Source organism: Pseudophryne corroboree, chromosome 12 (genome assembly GCF_028390025.1).
Source record: "Pseudophryne corroboree isolate aPseCor3 chromosome 12, aPseCor3.hap2, whole genome shotgun sequence".
Lineage (NCBI taxonomy): Eukaryota > Metazoa > Chordata > Amphibia > Anura > Myobatrachidae > Pseudophryne > Pseudophryne corroboree.
In genome coordinates this window covers 145516430-145544212 of record NC_086455.1, presented here as the reverse complement: position 1 = coordinate 145544212, position 27783 = coordinate 145516430, and positions in this window count along the sequence as shown.

Below are 27783 nucleotides of genomic sequence, written 5' to 3'. Positions count from 1 at the left end.
AGGATATGGGTGTTGCTGGCGCTGGGGAGGAAATTGACCAGGAGGATACTGATGGTGAGGTGGTTTGTTTAAGTCAGGCACCCGGGGAGACACCTGTTGTCCGTGGGAGGAATATGGCCGTTGACATGCCAGGTGAAAATACCAAAAAAATCAGCTCTTCGGTGTGGAGGTATTTCACCAGAAATGCGGACAACAGGTGTCAAGCCGTGTGTTCCCTTTGTCAAGCTGTAATAAGTAGGGGTAAGGACGTTAACCACCTCGGAACATCCTCCCTTATACGTCACCTGCAGCGCATTCATAATAAGTCAGTGACAAGTTCAAAAACTTTGGGTGACAGCGGAAGCAGTCCACTGACCAGTAAATCCCTTCCTCTTGTAACCAAGCTCACGCAAACCACCCCACCAACTCCCTCAGTGTCAATTTCCTCCTTCCCCAGGAATGCCAATAGTCCTGCAGGCCATGTCACTGGCAATTCTGACGAGTCCTCTCCTGCCTGGGATTCCTCCGATGCATCCTTGCGTGTAACGCCTACTGCTGCTGGCGCTGCTGTTGTTGCCGCTGGGAGTCGATGGTCATCCCAGAGGGGAAGTCGTAAGCCCACTTGTACTACTTCCAGTAAGCAATTGACTGTTCAACAGTCCTTTGCGAGGAAGATGAAATATCACAGCAGTCATCCTACTGCAAAGCGGATAACTGAGGCCTTGACAACTATGTTGGTGTTAGACGTGCGTCCGGTATCCGCCGTTAGTTCACAGGGAACTAGACAATTTATTGAGGCAGTGTGCCCCCGTTACCAAATACCATCTAGGTTCCACTTCTCTAGGCAGGCGATACCGAGAATGTACACGGACGTCAGAAAAAGACTCACCAGTGTCCTAAAAAATGCAGTTGTACCCAATGTCCACTTAACCACGGACATGTGGACAAGTGGAGCAGGGCAGGGTCAGGACTATATGACTGTGACAGCCCACTGGGTAGATGTATGGACTCCCGCCGCAAGAACAGCAGCGGCGGCACCAGTAGCAGCATCTCGCAAACGCCAACTCTTTCCTAGGCAGGCTACGCTTTGTATCACCGCTTTCCAGAATACGCACACAGCTGAAAACCTCTTACGGCAACTGAGGAAGATCATCGCGGAATGGCTTACCCCAATTGGACTCTCCTGTGGATTTGTGGCATCGGACAACGCCAGCAATATTGTGTGTGCATTAAATATGGGCAAATTCCAGCACGTCCCATGTTTTGCACATACCTTGAATTTGGTGGTGCAGAATTTTTTAAAAAACGACAGGGGCGTGCAAGAGATGCTGTCGGTGGCCAGAAACATTGCGGGACACTTTCGGCGTACAGGCACCACGTACAGAAGACTGGAGCACCACCAAAAACTACTGAACCTGCCCTGCCATCATCTGAAGCAAGAAGTGGTAACGAGGTGGAATTCAACCCTCTATATGCTTCAGAGGTTGGAGGAGCAGCAAAAGGCCATTCAAGCCTATACAATTGAGCACGATATAGGAGGTGGAATGCACCTGTCTCAAGTGCAGTGGAGAATGATTTCAACGTTGTGCAAGGTTCTGATGCCCTTTGAACTTGCCACACGTGAAGTCAGTTCAGACACTGCCAGCCTGAGTCAGGTCATTCCCCTCATCAGGCTTTTGCAGAAGAAGCTGGAGGCATTGAAGAAGGAGCTAAAAGGGAGCGATTCCGCTAGGCATGTGGGACTTGTGGATGCAGCCCTTAATTCGCTTAACAAGGATTCACGGGTGGTCAATCTGTTGAAATCAGAGCACTACATTTTGGCCACCGTGCTCGATCCTAGATTTAAAGCCTACCTTGGATCTCTCTTTCCGGCAGACACAGGTCTGCTGGGGTTGAAAGACCTGCTGGTGACAAAATTGTCAAGTCAAGCGGAACGCGACCTGTCAACATCTCCTCCTTCACATTCTCCCGCAACTGGGGGTGCGAGGAAAAGGCTCAGAATTCCGAGCCCACCCGCTGGCGGTGATGCAGGGCAGTCTGGAGCGACTGCTGATGCTGACATCTGGTCCGGACTGAAGGACCTGACAACGATTACGGACATGTCGTCTACTGTCACTGCATATGATTCTCTCAACATTGATAGAATGGTGGAGGATTATATGAGTGACCGCATCCAAGTAGGCACGTCACACAGTCCGTACTTATACTGGCAGGAAAAAGAGGCAATTTGGAGGCCCTTGCACAAACTGGCTTTATTCTACCTAAGTTGCCCTCCCACAAGTGTGTACTCCGAAAGAGTGTTTAGTGCCGCCGCTCACCTTGTCAGCAATCGGCGTACGAGGTTACATCCAGAAAATGTGGAGAAGATGATGTTCATTAAAATGAATTATAATCAATTCCTCCGCGGAGACATTGACCAGCAGCAATTGCCTCCACAAAGTACACAGGGAGCTGAGATGGTGGATTCCAGTGGGGACGAATTGATAATCTGTGAGGAGGGGGATGTACACGGTGATATATCGGAGGGTGAAGATGAGGTGGACATCTTGCCTCTGTAGAGCCAGTTTGTGCAAGGAGAGATTAATTGCTTCTTTTTTGGGGGGGGTCCAAACCAACCCGTCATATCAGTCACAGTCGTGTGGCAGACCCTGTCACTGAAATGATGGGTTGGTTAAAGTGTGCATGTCCTGTTTTGTTTATACAACATAAGGGTGGGTGGGAGGGCCCAAGGACAATTCCATCTTGCACCTCTTTTTTCTTTTCTTTTTCTTTGCATCATGTGCTGATTGGGGAGGGTTTTTTGGAAGGGACATCCTGCGTGACACTGCAGTGCCACTCCTAGATGGGCCCGGTGTTTGTGTCGGCCACTAGGGTCGCTAATCTTACTCACACAGTCAGCTACCTCATTGCGCCTCTTTTTTTCTTTGCGTCATGTGCTGTTTGGGGAGGGTTTTTTGGAAGGGACATCCTGCGTGACACTGCAGTGCCACTCCTAGATGGGCCCGGTGTTTGTGTCGGCCACTAGGGTCGCTAATCTTACTCACACAGCTACCTCATTGCGCCTCTTTTTTTCTTTGCGTCATGTGCTGTTTGGGGAGGGTTTTTTGGAAGGGACATCCTGCGTGACACTGCAGTGCCACTCCTAGATGGGCCCGGTGTTTGTGTCGGCCACTAGGGTCGCTAATCTTACTCACACAGCTACCTCATTGCGCCTCTTTTTTTCTTTGCGTCATGTGCTGTTTGGGGAGGGTTTTTTGGAAGGGCCATCCTGCGTGACACTGCAGTGCCACTCCTAGATGGGCCCGGTGTTTGTGTCGGCCACTAGGGTCGCTAATCTTACTCACACAGCTACCTCATTGCGCCTCTTTTTTTCTTTGCGTCATGTGCTGTTTGGGGAGGGTTTTTTGGAAGGGACATTCTGCGTGACACTGCAGTGCCACTCCTAGATGGGCCCGGTGTTTGTGTCGGCCACTAGGGTCGCTAATCTTACTCACACAGCTACCTCATTGCGCCTCTTTTTTTCTTTGCGTCATGTGCTGTTTGGGGAGGGTTTTTTGGAAGGGACATCCTGCGTGACACTGCAGTGCCACTCCTAGATGGGCCCGGTGTTTGCGTCGGCCACTAGGGTCGCTAATCTTACTCACACAGCTACCTCATTGCGCCTCTTTTTTTCTTTGCGTCATGTGCTGTTTGGGGAGGGTTTTTTGGAAGGGCCATCCTGCGTGACACTGCAGTGCCACTCCTAGATGGGCCCGGTGTTTGTGTCGGCCACTAGGGTCGCTAATCTTACTCACACAGCTACCTCATTGCGCCTCTTTTTTTCTTTGCGTCATGTGCTGTTTGGGGAGGGTTTTTTGGAAGGGACATCCTGCGTGACACTGCAGTGCCACTCCTAGATGGGCCCGGTGTTTGTGTCGGCCACTAGGGTCGCTAATCTTACTCACACAGCTACCTCATTGCGCCTCTTTTTTTCTTTGCGTCATGTGCTGTTTGGGGAGGGTTTTTTGGAAGGGCCATCCTGCGTGACACTGCAGTGCCACTCCTAGATGGGCCCGGTGTTTGTGTCGGCCACTAGGGTCGCTAATCTTACTCACACAGCTACCTCATTGCGCCTCTTTTTTTTCTTTGCGTCATGTGCTGTTTGGGGAGGGTTTTTTGGAAGGGACATCCTGCGTGACACTGCAGTGCCACTCCTAGATGGGCCCGGTGTTTGTGTCGGCCACTAGGGTCGCTTATCTTACTCACACAGCGACCTCGGTGCAAATTTTAGGACTAAAAATAATATTGTGAGGTGTGAGGTATTCAGAATAGACTGAAAATGAGTGTAAATTATGGTTTTTGAGGTTAATAATACTTTGGGATCAAAATGACCCCCAAATTCTATGATTTAAGCTGTTTTTTTAGTGTTTTTTGAAAAAAACACCCGAATCCAAAACACACCCGAATCCGACAAAAAAAATTCGGTGAGGTTTTGCCAAAACGCGTTCGAACCCAAAACACGGCCGCGGAACCGAACCCAAAACCAAAACACAAAACCCGAAAAATTTCAGGCGCTCATCTCTATTAGCTGTGTGAGTAAGCTAAGCGACCCTAGTGGCCGACACAAACACCTGGCCCATCTAGGAGTGGCACTGCAGTGTCACGCAGGATGGCCCTTCCAAAAAACACTCCCCAAACAGCACATGACGCAAAGAAGAAAAAAAGAGGCGCAATGAGGTAGCTGCGTGAGTAAGCTAAGCGACCCTAGTGGCCGACACAAACACCTGGCCCATCTAGGAGTGGCACTGCAGTGTCACGCAGGATGGCCCTTCCAAAAAACACTCCCCAAACAGCACATGACGCAAAGAAGAAAAAAAGAGGCGCAATGAGGTAGCTGTGTGAGTAAGCTAAGCGACCCTAGTGGCCGACACAAACACCTGGCCCATCTAGGAGTGGCACTGCAGTGTCACGCAGGATGGCCCTTCCAAAAAACACTCCCCAAAAAGCACATGACGCAAAGAAGAAAAAAAGAGGCGCAATGAGGTAGCTGTGTGAGTAAGCTAAGCGACCCTAGTGGCCGACACAAACACCTGGCCCATCTAGGAGTGGCACTGCAGTGTCACGCAGGATGGCCCTTCCAAAAAACACTCCCCAAACAGCACATGACGCAAAGAAGAAAAAAAGAGGCGCAATGAGGTAGCTGTGTGAGTAAGCTAAGCGACCCTAGTGGCCGACACAAACACCTGGCCCATCTAGGAGTGGCACTGCAGTGTCACGCAGGATGACCCTTCCAAAAAACACTCCCCAAACAGCACATGACGCAAAGAAAAATGAAAGAAAAAAGAGGTGCAAGATGGAATTGTCCTTGGGCCCTCCCACTCACCCTTATGTTGTATAAACAGGACATGCACACTTTAACCAACCCATCATTTCAGTGACAGGGTCTGCCACACGACTGTGACTGAAATGACGGGTTGGTTTGGACCCCCACCGAAAAAGAAGCAATTAATCTCTCCTTGCACAAACTGGCTCTACAAAGGCAAGATGTCCACCTCATCATCATCCTCTGATATATCACCGTGTACATCCCGCTCCTCACAGATTATCAATTCGTCCCCACTGGAATCCACCATCTCAGCTCCCTGTGTACTTTGTGGAGGCAATTGCTGCTGGTCAATGTCTCCACGGAGGAATTGATTATAATTCATTTAAATGAACATCATCTTCTCCACATTTTCTGGAAGTAACCTCGTACGCCGATTGCTGACAAGGTGAGCGGCGGCACTAAACACTCTTTCGGAGTACACACTTGTGGGAGGGCAACTTAGGTAGAATAAAGCCAGTTTGTGCAAGGGCCTCCAAATTGCCTCTTTTTCCTGCCAGTATAAGTACGGACTGTCTGACGTGCCTACTTGGATGCGGTCACTCATATAATCCTCCACCATTCTTTCAATGGTGAGAGAATCATATGCAGTGACAGTAGACGACATGTCCGTAATCGTTGTCAGGTCCTTCAGTCCGGACCAGATGTCAGCATCAGCAGTCGCTCCAGACTGCCCTGCATCACCGCCAGCGGGTGGGCTCGGAATTCTGAGCCTTTTCCTCGCACCCCCAGTTGCGGGAGAATGTGAAGGAGGAGATGTTGACAGGTCGCGTTCCGCTTGACTTGACAATTTTGTCACCAGCAGTTCTTTGAACCCCAGCAGACTTGTGTCTGCCGGAAAGAGAGATCCAAGGTAGGTTTTAAATCTAGGATCGAGCACGGTGGCCAAAATGTAGTGCTCTGATTTCAACAGATTGACCACCCGTGAATCCTTGTTAAGCGAATTAAGGGCTCCATCCACAAGTCCCACATGCCTAGCGGAATCGCTCCTTTTTAGCTCCTCCTTCAATGTCTCCAGCTTCTTCAGCAAAAGCCTGATGAGGGGAATGACCTGACTCAGGCTGGCAGTGTCTGAACTGACTTCACGTGTGGCAAGTTCAAAAGGTTGCAGAACCTTGCACAACGTTGAAATCATTCTCCACTGCGCTTGAGACAGGTACATTCCACCTCCTATATCGTGCTCAATTGTATAGGCTTGAATGGCCTTTTGCTGCTCCTCCAACCTCTGAAGCATATATAGGGTTGAATTCCACCTCGTTACCACTTCTTGCTTCAGATGATGGCAGGGCAGGTTCAGGGGTTTTTGGTGGTGCTCCAGTCTTCTGTACGTGGTGCCTGTACGCCGAAAGTGTCCCGCAATTCTTCTGGCCATCGACAGCATCTCTTGCACGCCCCTGTCGTTTTTAAAAAAATTCTGCACCACCAAATTCAAGGTATGTGCAAAACATGGGACGTGCTGGAATTTGCCCATATTTAATGCACACACAATATTGCTGGCGTTGTCCGATGCCACAAATCCACAGGAGAGTCCAATTGGGGTAAGCCATTCCGCGATGATCTTCCTCAGTTGCCGTAAGAGGTTTTCAGCTGTGTGCGTATTCTGGGAACCGGTGATACAAAGCGTAGCCTGCCTAGGAAAGAGTTGGCGTTTGCGAGATGCTGCTACTGGTGCCGCCGCTGCTGTTCTTGCGGGGGAGTCCATACATCTACCCAGTGGGCTGTCATAGTCATATAGTCCTGACCCTGCCCTGCTCCACTTGTCCACATGTCCGTGGTTAAGTGGACATTGGGTACAGCTGCATTTTTTAGGACACTGGTGAGTCTTTTTCTGACGTCCGTGTACATTCTCGGTATCGCCTGCCTAGAGAAGTGGAACCTAGATGGTATTTGGTAACGGGGGCACACTACCTCAAGAAATTGTCTAGTTCCCTGTGAACTAACGGCGGATACCGGACGCACGTCTAACACCAACATAGTTGTCAAGGCCTCAGTTATCCGCTTTGCAATAGGATGACTGCTGTGATATTTCATCTTCCTCGCAAAGGACTGTTGGACAGTCAATTGCTTGGTGGAAGTAGTAAAAGTGGGCTTACGACTTCCCCTCTGGGATGACCATCGACTCCCAGCAGCAACAACAGCAGCGCCAGCAGCAGTAGGCGTTACACGCAAGGATGCATCGGAGGAATCCCAGGCAGGAGAGGACTCGTCAGAATTGCCAGTGACATGGCCTGCAGGACTATTGGCATTCCTGGGGAAGGAGGAAATTGACACTGAGGGAGTTGGTGGGGTGGTTTGCGTGAGCTTGGTTACAAGAGGAAGGGATTTACTGGTCAGTGGACTGCTTCCGCTGTCGCCCAAAGTTTTTGAACTTGTCACTGACTTATGATGAATGCGCTGCAGGTGACGTATAAGGGAGGATGTTCCGAGATGGTTAACGTCCTTACCCCTACTTATTACAGCTTGACAAAGGCAACACATGGCTTGACAAATGTTGTCCGCATTTCTGTTGAAATACTTCCACACCGAAGAGCTGATTTTTTTGGTATTTTCACCAGGCATGTCAACGGCCATATTCCTCCCACGGACCACAGGTGTCTCCCCGGGTGCCTGACTTAAACAAACCACCTCACCATCAGAATCCTCCTTGTCAATTTCCTCCCCAGCGCCAGCAACACCCATATCCTCCTCATCCTGGTGTACTTCAACACTGACATCTTCAATCTGACTATCAGGAACTGGACTGCGGGTGCTCCTTCCAGCACTTGCAGGGGGCGTGCAAATGGTGGAAGGCGCATGCTCTTCACGTCCAGTGTTGGGAAGGTCAGGCATCGCAACCGACACAATTGGACTCTCCTTGTGGATTTGGGATTTCGAAGAACGCACAGTTCTTTGCGGTGCTTTTGCCAGCTTGAGTCTTTTCATTTTTCTAGCGAGAGGCTGAGTGCTTCCATCCTCATGTGAAGTTGAACCACTAGCCATGAACATAGGCCAGGGCCTCAGCCGTTCCTTGCCACTCCGTGTGGTAAATGGCATATTGGCAAGTTTACGCTTCTCCTCCGACAATTTTATTTTAGATTTTTGAGTCCTTTTTTTACTGATATTTGGTGTTTAGGATTTTACATGCTCTGTACTATGACATTGGGCATCGGCCTTGGCAGTTGCTGGCATTTCATCGTCTCGGCCATGACTAGTGGCAGCAGCTTCAGCACGAGGTGGAAGTCGATCTTGATCTTTCCCTATTTTTGGAACCTCAACATTTTTGTTCTCCATATTTTAATAGGCACAACTAAAAGGCACCTCAGGTAAACAATGGAGATGGATGGATACTAGTATACTTATGGATGGACGAGCGACTGCCGACACAGAGGTAGCTACAGCCGTGGACTACCGTACTGTGTCTGCTGCTAATATAGACTGGATGATAATGAGATAAAATTAAAATATATATATATATCACACTAGTACTGCAGCCGTACAGGTATATATTATGTAATGACGGACCTGCTGGACACTGTCTGTCAGACTCAGCACTGCAGACTGCTAAAGTAAGCTACTAGTATCAAGAAGATAGAAAAAAAAAATAAACCACGGGTAGGTGATATACAATTATGGATGGACGAGCGACTGCCGACACAGAGGTAGCTACAGCCGTGGACTACCGTACTGTGTCTGCTGCTAATATAGACTGGATGATAATGAGATAAAATTAAAATATATATATATATCACACTAGTACTGCAGCCGGACAGGTATATATTATGTAATGACGGACCTGCTGGACACTGTCTGTCAGACTCAGCACTGCAGACTGCTAAAGTAAGCTACTAGTATCAAGAAGATAGAAAAAAAAAATAAACCACGGGTAGGTGATATACAATTATGGATGGACGAGCGACTGCCGACACAGAGGTAGCTACAGCCGTGGACTACCGTACTGTGTCTGCTGCTAATATAGACTGGATGATAATGAGATAAAATTAAAATATATATATATATCACACTAGTACTGCAGCCGGACAGGTATATATTATGTAATGACGGACCTGCTGGACACTGTCTGTCAGCACTGCAGACTCCTAAAGTAAGCTACTAGTATCAAGAAGATAGAAAAAAAAAACCACGGGTAGGTGGTATACAATTATGGATGGACGAGCGACTGCCGACACAGAGGTAGCTACAGCCGTGGACTACCGTACTGTGTCTGCTGCTAATATAGACTGGATGATAATGAGATAAAATTAAAATATATATATATATCACACTAGTACTGCAGCCGGACAGGTATATATTATGTAATGACGGACCTGCTGGACACTGTCTGTCAGACTCAGCACTGCAGACTCCTAAAGTAAGCTACTAGTATCAAGAAGATAGAAAAAAAAAATAAACCACGGGTAGGTGGTATACAATTATGGATGGACGAGCGACTGCCGACACAGAGGTAGCTACAGCCGTGGACTACCGTACTGTGTCTGCTGCTAATATAGACTGGATGATAATGAGATAAAATTAAAATATATATATATATCACACTAGTACTGCAGCCGGACAGGTATATATTATGTAATGACGGACCTGCTGGACACTGTCTGTCAGCACTGCAGACTCCTAAAGTAAGCTACTAGTATCAAGAAGATAGAAAAAAAAATAAACCACGGGTAGGTGGTATACAATTATGGATGGACGAGCGACTGCCGACACAGAGGTAGCTACAGCCGTGGACTACCGTACTGTGTCTGCTGCTAATATAGACTGGATGATAATGAGATAAAATTTAAATATATATATATATATATCACACTAGTACTGCAGCCGGACAGGTATATATTATGTAATGACGGACCTGCTGGACACTGTCTGTCAGACTCAGCACTGCAGACTCCTAAAGTAAGCTACTAGTATCAAGAAGATAGAAGAAAAAAAAACCACGGGTAGGTGGTATACAATTATGGATGGACGAGCGACTGCCGACACAGAGGTAGCTACAGCCGTGGACTACCGTACTGTGTCTGCTGCTAATATAGACTGGATGATAATGAGATAAAATTAAAATATATATATATATATATATCACACTAGTACTGCAGCCGGACAGGTATATATTATGTAATGACGGACCTGCTGGACACTGTCTGTCAGACTCAGCACTGCAGACTCCTAAAGTAAGCTACTAGTATCAAGAAGATAGAAAAAAAAAACCACGGGTAGGTGGTATACAATTATGGATGGACGAGCGACTGCCGACACAGAGGTAGCTACAGCCGTGGACTACCGTACTGTGTCTGCTGCTAATATAGACTGGATGATAATGAGATAAAATTAAAATATATATATATATATATCACACTAGTACTGCAGCCGGACAGGTATATATTATGTAATGACGGACCTGCTGGACACTGTCTGTCAGCACTGCAGACTCCTAAAGTAAGCTACTAGTATCAAGAAGATAGAAAAAAAAAATAAACCACGGGTAGGTGGTATACAATTATGGATGGACGAGCGACTGCCGACACAGAGGTAGCTACAGCCGTGGACTACCGTACTGTGTCTGCTGCTAATATAGACTGGATGATAATGAGATAAAATTTAAATATATATATATATCACACTAGTACTGCAGCCGGACAGGTATATAATATGTAATGACGGACCTGCTGGACACTGTCTGTCAGCACTGCAGACTCCTAAAGTAAGCTACTAGTATCAAGAAGATAGAAAAAATAAATAAACCACGGGTAGGTGGTATACAATTATGGATGGACGAGCGACTGCCGACACAGAGGTAGCTACAGCCGTGGACTACCGTACTGTGTCTGCTGCTAATATAGACTGGATGATAATGAGATAAAATTAAAATATATATATATATATCACACTAGTACTGCAGCCGGACAGGTATATATTATGTAATGACGGACCTGCTGGACACTGTCTGTCAGACTCAGCACTGCAGACTCCTAAAGTAAGCTACTAGTATCAAGAAGATAGAAAAAAAAATAAACCACGGGTAGGTGGTATACAATTATGGATGGTCGAGCGACTGCCGACACAGAGGTAGCTACAGCCGTGGACTACCGTACTGTGTCTGCTGCTAATATAGACTGGATGATAATGAGATAAAATTAAAATATATATATATATATCACACTAGTACTGCAGCCGGACAGGTATATATTATGTAATGACGGACCTGCTGGACACTGTCTGTCAGCACTGCAGACTCCTAAAGTAAGCTACTAGTATCAAGAAGATAGAAAAAAAAAATAAACCACGGGTAGGTGGTATACAATTATGGATGGACGAGCGACTGCCGACACAGAGGTAGCTACAGCCGTGGACTACCGTACTGTGTCTGCTGCTAATATAGACTGGATGATAATGAGATAAAATTTAAATATATATATATATATCACACTAGTACTGCAGCCGGACAGGTATATATTATGTAATGACGGACCTGCTGGACACTGTCTGTCAGCACTGCAGACTCCTAAAGTAAGCTACTAGTATCAAGAAGATAGAAAAAAAAAATAAACCACGGGTAGGTGGTATACAATTATGGATGGACGAGCGACTGCCGACACAGAGGTAGCTACAGCCGTGGACTACCGTACTGTGTCTGCTGCTAATATAGACTGGATGATAATGAGATAAAATTTAAATATATATATATATCACACTAGTACTGCAGCCGGACAGGTATATATTATGTAATGACGGACCTGCTGGACACTGTCTGTCAGCACTGCAGACTCCTAAAGTAAGCTACTAGTATCAAGAAGATAGAAAAAAAAAATAAACCACGGGTAGGTGGTATACAATTATGGATGGACGAGCGACTGCCGACACAGAGGTAGCTACAGCCGTGGACTACCGTACTGTGTCTGCTGCTAATATAGACTGGATGATAATGAGATAAAATTAAAATATATATATATATCACACTAGTACTGCAGCCGGACAGGTATATATTATGTAATGACGGACCTGCTGGACACTGTCTGCAGAATGCGTTTATAAAAACACCACACGACGAGTGTTTAACTTTTTCAGGCAGACAATCACAATATACTGGTGGTCAGCAGACAATCACAATACTGGTGGTCAGTGGTCACTGGTCAGTCACACTGGCAGTGGCACTCTGGCAGCAAAAGTGTGCACTGTACTTAAAATATGTACTCCTGCTATAACTGCTCCCCAGTCTCGCCCACAATTAAGCTGTGTGAGCAGTGAGCACTCAGCACAGTCAGATAATGATATACAGTTTATGATGCAGCACACTGGGCTGAGCACAGATATGGTATGTGTGACTGTGTCACACTGTGTATCGTTTTTTTTCAGGCAGAGAACGGATTAATTAAACTGGTGGCACTGGTCACTGGTCACACTATCAGCAGCAAGTAGTACTCCTCCTATATGCTCCCCAAAATTTGTGTCTCTCTCTAGTACTAGTCACTCTAAACGGAGAGGACGCCAGCCACGTCCTCTCCCTATCAATCTCAATGCACGTGTGAAAATGGCGGCGACGCGCGGCTCCTTATATAGAATCCGAGTCTCGCGATAGAATCCGAGCCTCGCGAGAATCCGACAGCGGGATGATGACGTTCGGGCGCGCTCGGGTTAACCGAGCAAGGCGGGAAGATCCGAGTCGCTTGGCCCCGTGTAAAAAAACCTGAAGTTCGGGCGGGTTCGGATTCCGAGGAACCGAACCCGCTCATCTCTAATGAAATTTACATCCTACATGATAATAGTAATGCAGAGATCTTGTTTACATACATTTGCAAACATATTATTATAAGCCACCAGTCACGGCAAGGTACAGGGCTGGTACGGATGGTGTAATGGTTGGTATTACACTTCACAGCACTGATGTCATGGGTTTGATTCTCACCATGGCTGTGTGGAGCTTGTATATTCTCCCTGTGCTTGTGTGGGATTCCTCCAGGTACTCTGGTTTCCTCCCACAATTCCAAAATATACTGATAAGTTAACTAGCGCTAAACAAAAAATGAACCCTAGTGTACTTGTACATGTGTTTAGGGTAGAATAAATGGGGCCAAGGTTCTTCTCTGCTGTCAAATTCTATGTTTCTAAGGTGTCACTGCTCTGTTGGTCCAATGCTGCATGATGATAACACTTACTTTGGGTCATACAATTATGTATTTCTGAATGGAGAAATAACTAACCTGGAGGCAGTGACGTGCAGTGAGGTAAGTGGCTGGGGAGGCACTAGCTAGTATTATAGCTAGATTTACACACACATGCTATATATGAACCCGATGGTTCATGAGGGCATTATACATTATATAGGCTAGCACATACTTGACTACCTGACCCTCTCCGTGAGAGAGAAAATGCTCTGTTCCTGGACTTTCCTGGTAATGTATGATTGCCATCACCTGTGGTGAAACACCTTTCTTATCAATCAACTAGCTCACCACAGGTGATAGCAATCATACATTACCAGGAAAGGCCAGGAACAGAGCATTTTCTCCCTCATGGAGAGGGTCAGGTAGGCAAGTATAGGGTAGCAAAGTAAACAGAGCCCTGCATAATTGGTAGAGATGAGCGGGTTCGGTTCCTCGGGATCTGAACCCCTCCGAACTTCACCTATTTTACACGGTTCCGAGGCAGCCCCGGATCTTCCCGCCTTGCTCAGTTAACCAGAACGCGCCCGAACGTCATCATCCCGCTGTTTGATTCTCGCGAGATTCGTATTCTATATAAGGAGCCACGCGTCGCCGCCATTTTCACTCGTGCATTGGAGATTGAACGGAGAGGACGTGGCAGCGTTCTCTCCCTGAACAGCTCCGTAATCTGTGCTCTCTGTGCTCAGTGTGCTGCAAATATCTGTGCTCACGCTCACTGTGCTGCAAATAATCTGTGCTCAGTGTGCTGAAAATATCTACGTTCTCTGCCTGAAAACGCTCCATATCTGTGCTCAGTGTGCTGCAAATATCTGATCAGTGTGCTGCATTCTGGGGACTGGGGTGGGGACCACCAGTATATAATAATTATAGTAGTACAGTACAGTAGGCCAATGCTGTATCTTGCAGCTCTGTTTCACTGCAAGTATCCATTCCATATCTGTGCGGTATTTTTGTGAGCAGTATATATAGTATTACAGTGGAGCATTTTGGTGACTAACAGTATATAGTTGTACAGTAGGCCATTGCTGTATCTTGCAGCTCTGTGTCACTGCAAGTATCCATTCCATATCTGTGTGGCATTTTTGTGAGCAGTATATATAGTATTACAGTGCAGCATTTTGGTGACTAACAGTATATAGTTGTACAGTAGGCCATTGCTGTATCTTGCAGCTCTGTGTCACTGCAAGTATCCATTCCATATCTGTGTGGCATTTTTGTGAGCAGTATATATAATTATATAGTACAGGTTGAGTCTCCCTTATCCAAAATGCTTTGGACCAGAGGTATTTTGGATATGGGATTTTTCCGTATTTTGGAATAATTGCATACCATAATGAGATATCATGGTGATGGGACCTATATCTAAGCACAGAATGCATTTATGTTACATATACACCTTATACACACAGCCTGAAGGTAATTTTAGCCAATATTTTTTATAACTTTGCGCATTAAACAAAGTTTGTGTACATTCACACAATTCATTTATGTTTCATAAACACCTTATACACACAGCCTGAAGGTCATTTAATACAATATTTTTAATAGCTTTGTGTATTAAACAAAGTTTGTGTACATTGAGCTATCAGAAAACAAAGTTTTCACTATCTCACTCTCACTCAAAAAGTCTGTATTTTGGAATATTCCGTATTTCGGAATATTTGGATATGGGATACTCAACCTGTATTACAGTGCAGCATTTTTGTGACCAACAGTATATAAGCACATGAGGGAAGAGGGCCCTGCACGTGAGAGCTTACAATCTAAAGGGGTAAGGTAGACAGACATGGGTGACACAGATGGGGTACATAGAGGACGTGGAACAGAGGGTTAGGAATCAGGATGAGATTTGGCTGGGTTTGGTGAAGAAGTGGACCCCCAGAAGGCACAACTCAATACTTAACATTGCAAAATTTTACTGGACTATGCAGGAGAAAATTAAAAATAGGGGAAAAAGAAAAAAAAAAAGAATCGATAACTTCTACCGCTTTCAAAAAGGTCAATGGAAGCTGAAATAATGGACAACTACCTCATGGAAGCCAGATACAGTATACCAAACAGTACTTAGCAGAGTTAGGAATGAGTGCTTATGAAATACAGTAACATTTTGTCATAATATTTCAGAAACTGCATGGCTGGTCTCTTGCACTCTTTTGCTCTAATACACCACCTGCTTTAGGATTTATATTCAAAAACATTATGTCTCCATAATCCCAAAAACGTCAGTCTTCTTCCAGTGATTTGGACCAATAATACCATTGATTAGAACAAATAATTCCAGTGATTTTGTCATTTTCTTCCAGTGATTTGGACCAATAATACCATTGATTAGAACGAATAATTCCAGTGATTTTGTCATTTTCTTCCAGTGATTTGGACCAATAATACCATTGATTAGAACGAATAATTCCAGTGATTTTGTCATTTTCTTCCAGTGATTTGGACCAGTAATACCATTGATAAGAACGAATAATTCCAGTGATTTTGTCATTTTCTTCCAGTGATTTGGACCAATAATACCATTGATTAGAACAAATAATTCCTGTGATATTGAGGTGTTTGTGTCGCTTAGCTTAGCCGTCCAGCGACCACAGTGCACCTCTTTTTCTCTTTTCTTTGCATCATGTGCTGTTTGGGGACTATTTTTTAAATCTGCCATCCCGTCTGACACTGCAGTGCCACTCCTAGATGGGCCAGGTGTTTGTGCCGCTCTCTTGGGTCGCTTTGCTTAGTCATCCAGCGACTTTGCTGCAAATTTTAGGACTAAAAATAGTATTGTGAGGTGTGAGGTGTTCAGAATAGACTGGAAATGAGTGGAAATTGTGGTTATTGAGGTTAATAATACTATAGGATCAAAACTACCCACAAATTCTATGATTTAAGCTGTTTTTGAGGGGGTTTTGAAAAAAAACACCCAAATCCAAGACACACCTGAATCCGACAAAAAAATTTTCAGGGAGGTTTTGCCAAAACGCGTCCGAATCCAAAACACGGCCGCGGGACCGAATCCAAAACAAAAACACAAAAACCCGAAAAATGTCCGGTGCACATCTCTAATAATTGGTGAGCTTTTTCTATAAAAATAGGCTTACCATAATATCCCTTTAAACCAGGACACTCAAGAATTACACAAGCTAGGGCTGATTAAAACCAGGTGAAATGCTGGCCTGAAATAAGCCAGCCACAGAACCTGTGCAATTCACGCGTGTCCCAAAACAGTCTATCATACGCCTGAGTATACTGCAGAGTTTTGCCTACACAAATTATTAAAGTAGTCAAAAGAAGATATTTATAACTACATACCCCCATATATGACCCATTCCAGGGGGAACAAAATGCTCTGTTCCTTTTATGATTGTCATCATCTATGTTGAAACACCTTTTTTTTTTTTTTATCAATTAACTAGTTCAACACGGATGATGGCAATAATAAATTAAGAGAGAAGTCCAGGAACAGAGCAGAGCATTTTGTCCCTCCTGGAATGGGTCATATAGGGAGGAAGAGGAGTCACCGGGTGTGACACCTGGAGCGCACTCTGTATCATCACACACACACCCCGCGGGTGCCCAAAAAGGGGGAGTGGCCTAATAAAAAGGGGGCATGGCCTTGTGGACCTTTTTTTCCTTCGCTCCGGGGGCATGTCCAGCTTCCCCGAAGATATTGGCTGCCCCCGGAGACTGCTCAGCGTGCAGTGCCAGCTCTTCTCTGTGACAGGAGCCGAGTGCTGCAGGAGTTTATCTCACTGCAGGTCTCGGCTCCTGTCACTACAGAAGAGCCGGCACTTTGGTGTCACCCCTTCCGAGGGGGACACCCGGGTGCGGGCCGCACCCCTCGCACCTGCCTTCTGACGCCAATGTAGGGAGGTATGTAGTTATAAATATCTTCTTTTGACTATTCTAATAATTTGTATAGGCAAAACTCTGGAGTATACTGGCATATGACAGATGAGGCTCTGCCTCCCTGCCTACATATCACTGCCTGGAGGAAGCTACAAGAATCAGGCAATATGGCAGAACAAGCATTGGCATTGGGTCCAGGGGGGCCACACTGCACACATTACACCCATGCTGTTTTAATACTTATCCTTCCAGAGTCCCGAGATGGGCGCTGCAGCCACGGCAAAACCCACTTAAAAAATGGCCGCCACGCATGCGCATTTGGTAATTAGTCTCTGGGGCCATGCTTCCAGAGACCTGCGCATGCGCAGTAGGCTCTGGCACACTGCCGGAACCTACTGCGCAGTGGAGAGGAAGAGGCCCCACCCAGAGTCTGCACATGGGCCCCCTCCTCTCATAAAATGCCCCCTGACTACAAGTGTCTGCATAATACCCTCCAGCCAGGCTTGGACTGGCCCACAGGGGTACAGGGGAAACCACCGGTGGGCCCTACTGCCTGGGGGCCCTCCTCCTGCTCTAAGGATCAGGTTCCAGACTGTGCACTTGAATCATACGTTATACATGTTACCGTACACTGGACTATGGTGTATTTTCTACAGTGCATTGCTGTTATTAATATGGTACATTATCATGTATGCAGCAGCTGAATTTACTGTTTATATTTATGAAGGGGCCCAGATGTTGCACTCTCTAATGGTTAGCCAAACCAATGAGGTGGCAGGCCACACCCCCTCTGCAGACTGACCACACCCCTAACACGGGCCCCTGCCACTGCATCCCCCCGGTGGGCCCTACATGCCCCAGTCCGACACTGCCTCCAGCTACTTATCCCATACCTGCCTTACAAAACAGGGATACACAGAATGGTATTTGTTTCTCAATCAATTTATAGGTCCATCACAGGTGCATGTAAAGGACTAATCTAGACGGTGATACGCAGAATTTGTGGTTTACCGTATATGTCTGTTATGAATCTAAAGGTGCATAAATATTTGACGTGATAGTTAACAATATAGGGTGATTCTCCAGAAAGTCCTGTGCATAATACGCTTTTCAAAATGTTTTCCTTTTAATCTGGTCTGATTAGAAATTGTTGTAATATGAAAACTTCATTGCGTAGTAGCAATGCCTCGCCCTATAACTTAAGACCCACTAAAATCTTGATATTTTGGAGAAGTATGTTGTTTGAATTTGTGTAGCTGTCCCGTGCATCACGGAGAATCGCCCTATAGCTCATTTTCACTGTCGTCAGCGTTTTCGTTAACTATATTGCCCAGTGTCTATGCTCACAACGACGCGCAAACGTCACCTGTGCATGCAGCTCAATTTTGGCTAGAACGTTAACGGCGCTGTGCACATCATTCAGTGTGTACGCTGCGAACAACAGACAACAAAGCCACTTTCTGGGCAATCCCAAGCGCCAATGTCAGCACACTGCAGACTACACAGAGCAGCAGGGAAGCAAGGAACTGAGGAGTGGAAGCTATTGAGAAACTTGGTGAGTGTATAGGGGCTTGTACAAGGGCTGTACCTTGGTGGGTAACCTGGTGCAATGTATTGGGGCTTACCTGGTGTAATGTATTGGAGGTAACTTGGTGCAATGTATTGGGGGTTACCTGGTGTAATGTATTGGAGGTAACTTGGTGCAATGTATTGGGGCTTACCTGGTGTAATGTACTGGAGGTAACTTGGTGCAATGTATTGGGTGTTACCTGGTGTAATGTATTGGAGGTAACTTGGTGCAATGTATTGGGGGTTACCTGGTGTAATGTATTGGAGGTAACTTGGTGCAATGTATTGGGGGTTACCTGGTGCAGGCTATTTATCCCCTCCTGAGGCCCTGCCCACCCCCCACTGTAATGCCAGCCCAGTCTCCTGTATTCAAGCCCAGTTCCCTGTAATGTCAGGCCAGTATTTAAATTAGCAGCTTTTTAGCCTGGTGGCTGAACGATGGGGGTCATTCCGACCTGATCGCTCACTGCAGTTTCCTGCAGCACAGCGATCAGGTCGGAACTGCGCATGCTCCGGTGCCACAGTGCGCCGGTGCATGGCTGTAATCGTTGCCTAGCGATCGCCTCTGAGGAAGAGACGGTCACTGGGCAGGAGGGGGCTGGACGGCGGCGTTAAGCCGCCATTTAGGGGGCGCGCTCTGGCCAACGCAGACATGGCCGGACCATTGGGGGGGTGGGGGGGCGGTCAGCGGCGGATTGAAAGTTTGGGCACCCTAGGCAAAAATTCATTTTAATGTGCAAAAAGATGCCAAGGAAAGATGGAAAAATCCCCAAAAGGCATCAAATTATAGATTAGACATTCTTATAACATGTCAAAAAAAGTTTGATTCTATTTCCATCATTTACACTTTCAAAAGAACAGAAAACAAAAAATGGCGTCTGCAAAAGTTTGGGCACCCTGCAGAGTTAATACCTTGTACTGCCCCCTTTGGACAGCTGAGACCTGGCAGTGTCATGAATTGTTCTCAATCATCGTCTGGAAAGACCAGGGGATGTCAATCTCAAAGGTTTTAAAAGCCCAGACTCATCTGACCTAGCTCAAACAATCAGCACCATGGGTTCCTCTAAGCAGTTGTGTAGAACACTGAAACTGAGAATAGTTGACGCTCACAAAGCAGGAGAAGGCTATAAGAAGATAGCAAAGCGTTATCCTCTGTTCGGAATGTAATTAAGAAATGGCAGACATCAGGAACAGTGGAAGTTAAAGCAAGATCTGGAAGACCAAGAAAAATATCAGACAGAACAGCTCACAGGATTGTGAGAAAAGCAAGTCAAAATCCACGTTTGACTGCACGATCCCTCCAGGAAGATCTGGCAGACACTGGAGTTGTGGTACACTATTCCACTATAAAGAGATACTTGTAGAAATATGGTCTTCATGGAAGAGTCATCAGAAGAAAACCTCTTCTACGTCCTCACCACAAAAATCAGCGTTTGAAGTTTGCAAATGAACATATAGACAAGCCTGATGCATTTTGGAATAAAGATCTGTGGACCGATGAGGTTAAAATCGAACTTTTTGGCCGGAATGAGCAAAGGTACGTTTGGAGAAGGAAGGGCACAGAATTTAATGAAAAGAACCTCTGTCCAACTGTTAAGCATGGGGGTGGATCAATCATGCTTTGGGGTTGTATTGCAGCCAGTGGCACAGGGAACATTTCACGAGTAGAAGGAAAAATGGATTCAATAAGATTCCAGCAACTTTTGGACGCTAACTTGATGCCATCTGTGAAAAAGCTGAACTTAAAGAGAGGTTGGCTTCTACAAATGAATAATGATCCTAAACACACCTCAAAGTCCACGGTGGATTACATCAAGAGGCGTAAACTGAAGGTTTTGCCATGGCCTTCACAATTTCCTGACCTCAACATAATTGAAAATCTATGGATAGACCTTAAAAGAGCAGTGCGTCACAGACAGCCCAGGAATCTCAAAGAACTGGAAGAGTTTTGTAAGGAAGAATGGGCAAAGATACCTCAAACAAGAATTGAAAGACTCTTGGCTGGCTACAAAAAGCGTTTACAAGCTGTGATACTTGCCAAAGGGGCAGTACAAGGTATTAACTCTGCAGGGTGCCCAAACTTTTGCAGATGCCATTTTTTTGATTTTTTTGTTTTATGTTCTTCGAAAGTGTAAATGATGGAAATAAAATCAAACTTTTTGTTACATGTTATAAGAATGTCTAATCTATAATTTGATGCCTTTTGGGAATTTTTCCATCTTTCCTTGGCATCTTTTTGCACATTAAAATGAATTTTTGCCTGGGGTGCCCAAACTTTCAATCCGCCGCTGACTGCCCCCCCCCCCAATGGTCCGGCCATGTCTGCGTCGGTCAGACCGCGCCCCCTAAATGGCGGCTTAACGCCGCCGTCCAGCCCCCTCCTGCCCAGTGACCGTCTCTTCCTCAGAGGCGATCGCTAGGCAACGATTACTGCCATGCACCGGCACACTGTGGCACCGGAGCATGCGCAGTTCCGACCTGATCGCTGTGCTGCAGGAAACTGTAGTGTAAATGATGGAAATAAAATCAAACTTTTTTTTACATGTTATAAGAATGTCTAATCTATAATTTGATGCCTTTTGGAGATTTTTCCATCTTTCCTTGGCTTCTTTTTGCACATTAAAATGAATTTTTTGCCTGGGGTGCCCAAACTTTCAATCCCCACTGTATATATATATACTGGTGGTCAGCAAAATTCTGCACTGTCCTCATACTATATACTGCGCACAACTACAATGAATGCAGTACAGATATGGATAGTATACTTGACGACACACAGGTAGAGCAATGGACTACTGTACCGTACTGCTGTATATATATTATATATACTGGTGGTCAACAAAATTCTGCACTGTCCTCCTACTATATACTGCGCACAACTACAATGAATGCAGCACAGATATGGATAGTATACTTGACGACACAGAGGTAGAGCAATGGACTACTGTACCGTACTGCTATATATATACTTGTGGTCAGCAAAATTCTGCATTGTCCTCCTACTATATACTGCGCACAACTACAATGAATGCAGCACAGGTATGGATAGTATACTTGACGACACAGAGGTAGAGCAATGGACTACTGTACCGCACTGCTATATATATATATTATATATACTGGTGGTCAGCAAAATTCTGCACTGTCCTCCTACTATATACTGCGCACAACTACAATGAATGCAGCACAGATATGGATAGTATACTTGACGACACAGAGGTAGAGCAATGGACTACTGTACCATACTGCTATATATATACTGGTGGTCAGCAAAATTCTGCACTGTCCTCCTACTATATACTGCGCACAACTACAATGAATGTAGCACAGATATGGATAGTATACTTGACGACACAGAGATAGAGCAATGGACTACTGTACCGTACTGCTACATATATATTATATATACTGGTGGTCAGCAAAATTCTGCACTGTCCTCCTACTATATACTGCGCACAACTACAATGAATGCAGCACAGATATGGATAGTATACTTGACGACACAGAGGTAGAGCAATGGACTACTGTACCATACTGCTCTATATATATATTATATATACTGGTGGTCAGCAAAATTCTGCACTGTCCTCCTACTATATACTGCACACAACTACAATACAGCACAGATATGGATAGTATACTTGATGACACAGAGGTAGAGCAATGGACTACTGTACCGTACTGCTATATATATATATACTGGTGGTCAACAAAATTCTTCACTGTCCTCCTACTATGTACTGCACACAACTACAATGCAGCACAGATATGGAGCATTTTCAGGCAGAGAACGTAGATATTTGCAGCACACTGAGCACAGATATTTGCAGCACACTGAACACAGAAACTGAGAGAACGCAGCCACGTCCTCTCGCTATCATCTCCAATGCACGAGTGAAAATGGTGGCGATGCGCGGCTCGTTATATATAATACGAATCTCGCGAGAATCCGACAGCGGGATGATGACGTTCGGGGGCGTTCTGGTTAACCGAGCAAGGCGGGAAGATTCGAGTCTGCCTCGGAACCGTGTAAAATGGGTGAAGTTCGGGGGGGTTCGGATCTCGAGGAACCCGCTCATCTCTAACCTTAACATTATTACAGTATTTTTATTTTATTCAATACATCCTTATATCTGCAGTGAATTATTCTATACTATGTACTTGCATGTGGTTTCATTGTTATTGCAATAACTTTATTTAAAATGTCAACGCACGAAAATGCATAATCTTTTGAATCACCACTTTGACAAAGTGATAAAGTTAATGGAGGCAAAGTAAGCTATTCTACTCCAAAAAAGCGTTCGCATGCGCTATAGTTTAAATGTAGGCATTTGGGCAGCAGCCAAGAACAGCGACTCCAGTAATAATCAGTTATTTTAATATGGAAAATCAAATACAGTATTTCACATAACATCAATGTCTGATGACACTGGAGAGCCAAGGAAAGCACCTAAGATAACTTTCCTTTTCATGTGAACATTTATATACAGGAGAAGCCAGATATTAAATGAGTCTATAAAACAGAGTACTAAATCTCTAAAACTACAGCCTTTCCTGCCTCGCAGCTGATCCAAACACTTATCATTAAGTGCCTGCAATGTTAGGGCAGCATTGCTCGTTTCAACAGAGATGGAGCTAAAAGCAGAAAATGATAGAGGATGCAATAAACCAGGTGAAATTTCCATTCCATTCAGACCTCAGATATATCTGGAGCAGTTAACCCTTACATTGCAAGAGAGAGGTGTAGTCTTCCAGGTCTCTATAAATAGAAGCACCTTAATTTCTAAATATATGTATAGGGTATTTCATTTATATTTGGCCGCCAGATTCATCAGCAGGGTGCCCAGGGCCAGATGAAGTCTTCGGGGCGCCCGAGGCAAGTGAGATAGGGGGGCCTTTCCCTCACGACAGCACCGCACCACTGGCTTTGCCCACTATGCCACCTCCACATTTCCAGGATATATATATATATATATATATATATATATATATATATATATATAAGACGCGTTTTGGCAAAACCTCCCTGAAAATTTCCTGTCGGATTCAGTGTGTTTTGGATTCGGGTGTTTTTTTTTCAAAGAACCCTCAAAAAAAAGCTTAAATCATAGAATTTCGGGGTAATTTTGATCCTATAGTATTATTAACCTCAATAACCATAATTTCTACTTATTTACAGTCTATTCTGAACACCTCACACCTCACAATATTATTTTTAGTCCTAAAATTTGCACCGAGGTCGCTGGAGGATGACTAAGCTAAGCGACCCAAGTGGCTGGCACAAACAAACACCTGGCCCATCTAGGAGTGGCACTGCAGTGTCAGACAGGATGGCACTTAATAAAATAGTCCCCAAACAGCACATGATGCAAAGAAAAGAAAAAAAGAGGTGCACTGTGGTCGCTGGATGGCTAAGCTAAGCGACACAAGTGGGCGGCACAAACACCTGGCCCATCTAGGAGTGGCACTACAGTGTCAGACAGGATGGCACTTAAAAAAATTGGCCCAAACAGCACATGATGCAAAGATTAATAAATAAAAAAAAAGAGGTGTAAGATGGAATTGTCCTTGGGCCCTTCCACCCACCCTTATGTTGTATAAACAGGACATGCACACTTTAACAAACCCATCATTTCAGCGACAGGGTCTGCCACACGACTGTGACTGAAATGACTGGTTGGTTTGGGCCCCCACCAAAAAAGAAGCAATCAATCTCTCCTTGCACAAACTGGCTCTACAGAGGCAAGATGTCCACCTCATCATCATCCTCCGATTCCTCACCCCTTTCACTGTGTACATCCCCCTCCTCACAGAGTATTAATTCGTCCCCACTGGAATCCACCATCTCAGGTCCCTGTGTACTTTCTGGAGGCAATTGCTGGTGAATGATTATTGATTATAATTCATTTTGATGAACATCATCTTCTCCACATTTTGTGGAAGTAACCCCGTACGCCAATCGCTGACAAGGTGACCAGCTGCACTAAACACTATTTTGGAGTACACACTGGAGGGGGGGCAACTTAGGTAAAATAAAGCCAGTTTGTGCAAGGGCCTCCAAATTGCCTCTTTTTCCTGCCACTATACGTACGGACTGTCTGACGTGCCTACTTGGATGCTGTCACTCATATAATCCTCCACCATTCTTTCAATGGTGACAGAATCACATGCAGTGACAGTAGACGACATGTCAGTAATCGTTGGCAGGTCCTTCAGTCCGGACCAGATGTCAGTTTTTGTTCCTGACTGCCCTGCATCACCGCCAGCGGGTGGTTTTGGAAATTTGATCCTTTTCCTGGCAGCTCCAGTGGCGGGAGAAAATGAAGGAGGAGCTGTTGGCGGGTAACGTTCCGCTTGACTTGACAAGTGTCTCACCAGCAGGTCTTTGAATATGTGCAGACTTGTGTCTGCCGGAAAGAGAGATACAACATAGGCTTTAAACCTAGGATCGAACACGGTTGCCAAAATGTAGTGCTCTGATTGCAACAGATTGACCACCTGTGAATCCTGGTTAAGCGAATGAAGGGCTCCATCCACAAGTCCCACATGCCTAGCGGAATCGCTCCGTTTTAGCTCCTCCTTCAATCTCTCCAGCTGTTTCTGCAAAAGCCTGATGAGGGGAATGACCTGATTCAGGCTGGCAGTGTCTGAACTGACTTCACGTGTGGCAAGTTCAAAGGGTTGCAGAACCTTGCACAACGTTGAAATCATTCTCCCCTGCGCTTGAGTCACGTGCATTCCCCCTCCTTTGCCTATATTGTAGGCAGATGTATAAGCTTGAATGGCCTTTTGCTGCTCCTCCATCCTCTGAAGCATATAGAGGGTTGAATTCCACCTCGTTACCACCTCTTGCTTCAGATGATGGCAGGGCAGGTTCAGGAGTGTTTGCTGGTGCTCCAGTCTTCGGCACGCGGTGGCTGAATGCCGAAAGTGGGCCGCAATTCTTCGGGCCACCGACAACATCTCTTGCTCACCCCTGTCGTTTTTAAAAAAAATTCTGCACCACCAAATTCAATGTATGTGCAAAACATGGGACGTGCTGGAATTTGCCCACATGTAATGCATGCACAAAATTAGTGGCGTTGTCCGATGTCACAAATCCCCAGGAGAGTCCAATTGGGGTAAGCCATTCTGCGATGATGTTCCTCAGTTTCCGTAAGATGTTGTCAGCTGTGTGCCTCTTATGGAAAGCGGTAATACAAAGCGTAGCCTGCCTAGGAACGAGTTGGCGTTTGCGAGATGCTGCTACTGGTGCCGCCGCTGCTGTTCTTGCTGCGGGAGGCATTACATCTACCCAGTGGGCTGTCACAGTCATATAGTCCTGAGTCTGCCCTGCTCCACTTGTCTACATGTCCGTGGTTAAGTGGATATTGGGTACAACTGCATTTTTTAGGACACTGGTGAGTCTTTTTCTGACGTCTGTGTACATTCTCGGTATCGCCTGCCTAGAGAAGTGGAACCTAGATGGTATTTGGTACCGGGGACACACTACCTCAAGAAATTATCTAAGTCCCTGTGAACTAACGCCGGATACCGGACGCACGTCTAACACCAACACAGCTGCCAAGGCCTTAGTTATCCGCTTTGCAACAGGATGACTGCTGTGATATTTCATCTTCCTCGCAAAGGACTGTTGGACACTCAATTGCTTACTGGAAGTAGTACAAGTGGTCTTCTGACTTCCCCTCTGGGATGATGATCAACTACCAGCAGCAACAACAGCAGCAGCGCCAGCAGCAGTAGACGTTACACTGAAGGATCCATCGGAGGAATCCCAGTCAGGAGAGGACTCGTCAGACTTGCCAGTGACATGGCCTGCAGGACTATTGGCTTTCCTGTGTAAGGAGGAAATTGACTCTGAGGGAGTTGGTGGTGTGGTTTGCAGGAGCTGTGTACAAGAGGAAGGGATTTAGTAGTCAGTGGACTGCTTCCGCTGTCACCCAAAGTTTTTGTACTAGTCAATGACTTCTGATGAATGCGCTCCAGGTGACGTATAAGGGAGGATGTTCCGAGGTGGTTAACGTCCTTACCCCTACTTATTACAGCTTGACAAAGGCAACACACGGCTTGGCACCTGTTGTCCGCATTTGTGTTAAAATAATTCCACAACGAAGAGGTGATTTTTTTTTGTAATTTGACCAGGCATGTCAATGGCCATATTCATCCCACGACAACAGGTGTCTCCCCGGGTGCCTGACTTAAACAGACCACCTCACCATCAGAATCCTCCTTGTCAATTTCCTCCTCAGCGCCAGCAACACCCATATCCTCATCCTGTTACTTCAACAGTGACATCTTCAATTTGACTATCAGGAACTGGACTGTGGGTGCTCCTTCCAGCACTTGCAGGGGGGCGTGCAAATGGTGGAAAGAGCCACCTCTTCCCGTCTAGTGTTGGGAAGGTCAGGCATCGCAACTGAAGACACAATTAGACTCTCCTTGGGGATTTGTGATTTAGAAGAACGCACAGTTCTTTGCTGTGCTTTTGCCATCTTAACTCTTTTCAGTTTTCTAGCGGGAGGATGAGTGCTTCCATCCTCATGTGAAGCTGAACCACTAGCCATGAACACAGGCCAGGACCTCAGCCGTTCCTTGCCACTCCGTGTTGTAAATGGCATATTGGCAAGTTTACGCTTCTCCTCAGACGCTTTTAATTTAGATTTTTGGGTCATTTAACTGGACTTTAGTTTTTTGGGATTTTACATGCTCCCTACTATGACATTGGGCATTGGCCTTGGCAGACAACGTTGATAGCATTGAATCGTCTCTGCCATGACTAGCGGCAGCAGCTTCAGCACTAGGTGGAAGTGGATCTTGATCTTTCCCTATTTCACCCTCCATACTTTTATTCTCCATTTTTTTATGTGTGGAATTATATGC